Source organism: Brassica oleracea, chromosome C9, assembly GCF_000695525.1.
Source record: "Brassica oleracea var. oleracea cultivar TO1000 chromosome C9, BOL, whole genome shotgun sequence".
In the NCBI taxonomy this organism is placed as follows: domain Eukaryota; kingdom Viridiplantae; phylum Streptophyta; class Magnoliopsida; order Brassicales; family Brassicaceae; genus Brassica; species Brassica oleracea.
The window spans coordinates 6293644-6300470 of NC_027756.1; the positions used below are offsets into that span (position 1 = coordinate 6293644).

General features: G+C 38.2%; 1 pseudogene; it reads left to right on the plus strand.

Annotated features, from left to right (window-relative positions):
* Positions 1 to 2867: 2867 nt before the first annotated feature.
* Positions 2868 to 6578, plus strand: LOC106318115 (annotated as a pseudogene).
* The last annotated feature ends 249 nt before the right edge of the window (positions 6579 to 6827 follow it).

Below are 6827 nucleotides of genomic sequence, written 5' to 3' on the forward strand. Positions count from 1 at the left end.
TGAGACTCTGTTTCAAAAGTGGGTTTAGTGAAGTAATAAAAATCAAATATATGTAAGTAGAACCTATCAAACACCGATGACGACGTCACAAGGTGTTCAAATATTATAATGTCTAGTTATATTCTAGAAGACTAATTGATGGCTCTGAAATCTCAGTTAATTTTTCTCTTAACCTTTCCTAAAAACATTTTTTCGTTTGTGAGATTTCTGAAGGCGACATTTTTCTAATACAATCAAGAAAATAACATTTATCTAACATGGAGAGATCACCTGATATCCAAATCACGATTCCTAAACTATATTTTAAATCTTTTTACTGAATGTGCGACAAGTTTCAACGAATGTAAATGAGGGTGTTGAAATCTGCGAAAACGAACATTGAGTAAAAAAGCGTTTTTGACTTCTGCATGGACACACAAATTTACAAAGACGATGATACACTAAAATATGCAACTAAATAAACAATGTATGTTAATCACGACCAAATCTTAGAATATAATGCGATTTGTGGGTTGTTGGGGAAGAATACAAATTACTAAACTATAATACTAAAACAAAAAAACCAAAAATCCATGGTTGTTTTGATATAATAATAAGAAAAATGTAAATGATTAAGGAGGGTTTGTGTGTTTAGGAGGTGGTTGTACCTTACATGCATGGAGCTGGTGAGAGGAAGAAGAAGAAGATTGAGAAGAGAGGTGTCGGCGTTTTGGTGGTTACTGCAAAGTGACACCATAACTAATTACAGCCCACAAGTCTTTGTCCCTTCTTCATCTCTTTGTTTTCTGTCTTACACAGAGCCATGCGAGCATTTATGGTTGAGAATCATAAAAATTTCAACAATAAAAAATAAAAATAAATATTTTAATAGAGAAGAACATATAAATAGTTAGACTAATAAACAAAATTGTACTTATACAACAAGATTTTTTATATTATTAATAAATATTAATCAAGAATTCATCATTAAATTTTCTAGTTAATTTTAAGATAAAATAATTAAACTACTCAATGTTTTATGCCATAATCAAATAAAGATAAAATTTAACCAACTTTAGCTTAAATATTTCAAAAATGCATTCAGACCTATAATCACTAATATCTAATTATTTTAGTTATTTAACCGTTGTTTACATTATTTGTTACTTAAGAAACTCATGTATTTGTTAATTATAGGCTCATGTTTTTAATCTAAATTATTATATTGATTTCGTTGTATATACTCCAATTTTTTTTAAACTGATTTATTATGATTTTACACTTATGATATGAGAAAGATTGCATAGACGATTCGACAACTGATAATACTATGTATACAAACCTTTAAACCTTAACCAGTAACAAATATACTTTAATTCTAATGGTTATATTATGAATGGTAATAGTCAATAGATGATGCCCTTGGATCTTTATTTATTTTTTGCTGTCCTAAGCGAAGGTTTCTTTTTTCAACACTGTCGCACGGCACTGGTCTTACGGAACTAATGCATTTAATTATTTAAATACTATAATCGTATTAACATACAATTATCAGAATACGTTTAAACTATATTATGTTATGCAAAAACCTTGGTAAACGCTTTCATCGATTATTAATTCCCGGTAGGACTATGACAAACCCGTCTCTTGACTTTTAAATAAAAAAAATTAAGAACCGGTTTTTAAAACTCTTATTTAAGAATTGGTTCTTAGTTTTTTAAGTTAAATATTAAGAGACGGATTCTTATATTCCGCTAAGAACCCCGTTTTAAGAATCCACAGTAATAATGTTATAAGAATCGTCTTTTAATTTTTAATTAAAAGAAAAATTAAATATCTTTAAAAATAAAAGTGATGGTCTTATTATATCTCTCTCTCTTTTTCTCACCTTCTCCGTCAACGGCCAGCTTATCCCGGGGACCACAAGCTCAACTTCTATCTCTACTCGTCGGAAGCTCCTATCTCGCCTCCCCCGTATCTCCTCCATAAAATGCAGTAGTAGCCGTGATACAGAAGCCCCTCCAAAAGACCTCCTCCTTAAGAACCTAGCAAAATCTCTAGCCGTAGCCTCTGTCTCCTCAGCTGCGTCCTTCTTCCTATTCCCAATCTCGAATCTTCCGTCGTTAGCGGCGGAGACGGAGATGACGGTGGTTTTTGGGGAAAAATTGTTATCACCGATGAGGAACAGTCACCGGACTGGGATTCTCACGGCTTACCGGCGAACATCGTAGTTCAATTAAACAAGCTCAGTGGGTTCAAGAAGTACAAGGTCTCCGACATTGTCTTCTTCGAGAGCCGGCCAGGTGGAGTCTACACCAAAGCTCAATTGCAGAAGGAGCTCGAAACCCTAGCTACTTGCGGAATGTTCGAGAAAGTCGACTTGGAGGGGAACCCTAGGAGTCACCATCTCCTTCGCGGAGAGCACGTGGCAGTCCGCAGATAGGTTCAGGTGTTTCAAACGTGGGTCTAATGGTTCAGTCAAAGCCAATCGAGATGGATGCAGACATGACGGATAAAGAGAAGCTTGAGTATTGCAGGAGCGGAGGATGGATAGGGCGATACCATGTTTGTTGCCTGCGCCTGTGTATGGTTGAGGGATCAAGGGAAAATCAGTGCGACGTTGTTGCAGAAGATTAGGGACCGTGTTCAGAAATGGTACCAGGATCAAGGGTAAGCAGAGGTATATCTGTCTCAACTCTCAGGTGTAAAACTTTGTTTCAGTGTTAACTTGTCCTTTTGGGTTGAACAAAGCTTCCATTTTTGAGACATGTTATGATTGATATCATTTGTTATGTTAGTGTTGCTGATAGTAGTATCAATGTTTTTGTTGACAGCTTCGCCAAGGCTATGTTTTCAACATTGAAGCTGGGAGACTAAGCTCTGAGTAATATCAACTCACTAGGGTTGTTCTCCAACATTGAGGTGAATCCACGCCAAGATGAGAAAAAAAACGAAGGGGGCATTATTGTTCCTGGACCTGGAGGACCTCCCACTCTGGTATGAATCCTTCCTTACTGGAATAATTACGACTTTGATTGGTTTTAATAAAAATTGTAATTGATTTTGCTTTGCTGTTGTTTATATATGCATCATCAGGCTTCATTCCAGCCAGGTGGGGTCTGTTACTTTTTCGAACATCGAAATATCCAGGGTCTTAACAGGTCGCTCATGGGTTCAGTCACCACTAGCAACTTCTTGAATCCTCAGGTACATTTTGGCAAGCTTACATATTTGATTAATATCTAGCTTAGCTTGTTTTCTTGACACCATATCATCTATATCACTGCTTTTGTGTGCCTGCAGGATGATCTTTCGTTTAAACTCTGATTATGTACATCCATATCTGGACGGTGTTTACAATCCTCGTAACCGTACATTCAAAACGAGGTGCTTCATAGCCCTGTCTTCACTGGAGGACCAGGTGTTGAGGAAGTGCCACCAATTTGGGTTGATCGAGCTGGAGTGAAAGCTAACATAACTGAACCAACGAACACATCACATCAAACATATAGTATTTTTTTATGCAGAACTTCACACGTCAGAGCAAGTTTACATATATATATATATATATGGGCTTGTGATGGAGGAGATAACAACTCGAGATGAAAACAGTCACATCGCTGCAAATGGTCAGAGGCTACTACCTAGTGGAGGAATCAGTGCTGATGGACCTCCGACAACTCTCAGTGGTACCGGTATTGACCGGATGGCCTTTCTACAAGCTAACAACACCAAGTTTGTCAACGGGGCTGTTGTTGGAGAGAGGAACGTGTTCCAGGTGGATCAAAGATTGGGTATTGGAAGCAAATCACGAATACTTAGTGGTATTAATTTTTGAGAAGAAAATTTTATAACTTGATTATAAGTTTAATCCGCGCTTTACCTTTCTAGTAGTTGACAAACGAGAATCTATAATATTGGTACTATACCATGTCGGCTTGGTGCGTTATCTTATAAAAATTACCAGCAGGAGATAGTGGGGTCATAGAATATTAGGAGGCAATAAAATTTGACATCGACAAAGCTAGTAAGGTTGACACAAAGGAAACAAAACATATCTTATTTTGAGATCTTTCAATTCGATCACGGGATTCGTTGTCAGAAAGATGGGTGACTATCCTCATCAAAGAAGCGTCGATGCTGATGACAGTCAGAGATGATGTTGAAGAGCTGAAGACGGAGTTGACTTGCATCCACTGTTATCTCAGGGATGTCGAAGCACGAGAAAGAGAAGATGAGGTCTCAAAAGAGTGGACTAAAATGGTTTTAGATATAGCTTATGATGTAGAAGATGTTTTGGACACTTATTTTCTAAAAAGGAAAGGTTTGATGAGACTGGCCAACAAAATAGGCGAGATAGGTGACGATATCAGATCCCTCAAGAGAAGACTTGTCGATATCACTCGCAAGCGTCAGACTTACGGCATAGGAAGATTCAAAGAGGTAACAAGTTCGAGGGTGAGGCAGCTTCGACGTGCTCGACCTGTTGATCACGAAGAGCTAGTAGTTGGTTTTGAAGATGATGTTAAGTTTCTTTTGGCAAAGCATTCTTGATGATGGGGGCAAGCGATATATCATCTCGATATTTGGCATGGGAGGTCTCGGGAAGACTGCTCTTGCTAGGAAGCTCTACAACTCGGGGGATGTAAAGAGTCGCGCCTGGACCTATGTTTCTCAAGATTATAATACACGAGATATGCTTTTAAGAATCATAAGATCTCTAGGAGTTGCTTCTGGTGAAGAGCTTGAAAGGATCAAGATGTTTACAGAGGAGGAGGTGGTAGATGATATATGGAAGCAGGACGCGTGGGAGAGCCTTACCGTGCAATCATGGAGGAAGTAGAGTCATCATCACTACACGCATCAAAGCTGTGGCTGAAGGCGTGGATGGGAGAGTCTATGTTCATAAGTTAAGGTTTTTGACGTTTGAAGAAAGCTGGAAACTGTTTGACCAGAAAGCATTCATGAATTTTCAATGGGTTGTCGATGAGGATCTGCATAGAATTGGCAAAGTAATGGTTCAAAAATGCGATGGTTTACCTCTTGCCATAGTCGTTCTTGCTGGGCTATTGTCTAAGAAGAGGCCAAATGAGTGGCATGAGGTGTGTGCCAGTGTCTGGCGATTCCTAAAGGATAACTCTATTCATATATCCACTGTATTCGATTTAAGTTTCAACGAAGTGCACTATGAGTTGAAACTCTGCTTTCTTTATCTTAGCGTCTTCCCTGAGGACTATGAGATTGATGTGGAGAAATTAATACACTTACTTGTAGCAGAAGGGTTTGTACAAGAGGATGGAGAAATGATGATGGAAGAAGATGTGGCTCGGCATTACATAGAAGAGCTGATAGACATAAGCTTAGTGGAAGCAGTGAGGAGAGAAAGAGGAAAAGTGGTGTTTTGTAGAATCCATGATCTTCTTAGAGACGTGGCTATCAAGAAAGCAAAAGAGATCAACTTTGTAAGTCGTGTTTATAACGAGCATCATTCTTCAACTACTTGCAGAAGAGAAGTGGTACACCATCTTATGGACAACAACTACTTGTGTGACAGACGTGTGAACAAATGGATGCGGTCCTTCTTGTTCTTCGGAGAGCAGAAGGGAATGCTGGGAAGTTATGTTAAGACCACAAACTTGAAACTGAAGCTACTTAGAGTGCTTAATCTCAGAGGGCTTCTGTTTGATTGTGAAGGATACATCCCCTTTATGAGTTTACCAGATGTGATATGCGAGTTAATACACTTGAGGTATCTTGGTGTAGCTGATACTGGTCTTAGACATTTACCATCTCTCATCTCCAACTTACAGTTTCTACAAACACTAGATGCATCAGGCAACCGGTTTGAGGGAATGACTGATCTACGTAAGCTCACATCACTAAGGCACCTCATGGGAAGATTCATTGGAGAATTACTAATAGGAGATGCGGTTAACCTTCAGACTTTAAGGTCTATCTCCTCCTATAGCTGGAGTAAGCTACAATGTAAGTCACTCAAAAACCTTCGAGACTTGGAGATATATGATTCCGGGTATGTAGAGCTGACAAGAGTTCGTTTAAACTTGAGTTCCTTCTCTAATCTAACAAATCTCCGTGCCTTAACTCTGAGAGTACCGACCTTCAGAATATCATCAGAGGCAGTTGTGTTCCACATGGATGTGTTCTTTCCCAGTCTTGAGTCTTTGACATTTTCTGGAACAAATCTCGAGGAATACCCAATGCCTGCTTTGCAGAAACTGCCCAGACTGGAAGATCTAGTCCTGGAAGATTGTGATTGCTCGGAAGTAAAGATGAGCATCAATGCACAAGGTTTTGCTCGGCTGAGGAAGCTTGCATTGTTCAGGGTAAGATTAGATGCATTGTGGATAGAAGAAGAAGCCATGCCTAGTTTGATGCATCTGAATCTGGTCAACAGATTTGGACCAATAACGAAGATGATGATTCCAGATCGATTCTTGGCACTTGTTAGAGGCTACTAGATTATAAGCTTATGATTCAATATCTAACTTTTCGGTCCTTTTGGAAGAAGAAAAAAATCACTGCCACGCACACACATGTCAACACAAGAATATCATGGTTTTTTTATTTAAAAAAAAAGAAAAATGTAATTACAATAGCTTTTCTGAAGAAAAATTGCACTGTAACCATCAAATAATTGCTTAATGTTATTGTTCTGCTTGGGTTGTTTGATTTGTGCTGAGAATGGGGACAGTTTCCTCTTTGAAAATTGCACGGGAACAATCGTAATAAATCAGCTTTAAAAAAAAAAAATTATTTTACTTTTTAAATAATCAAAAATCTGAGCCAAAAGTTGAGACGTATTTGATTTTTTTTTTGTCAGCAATAAA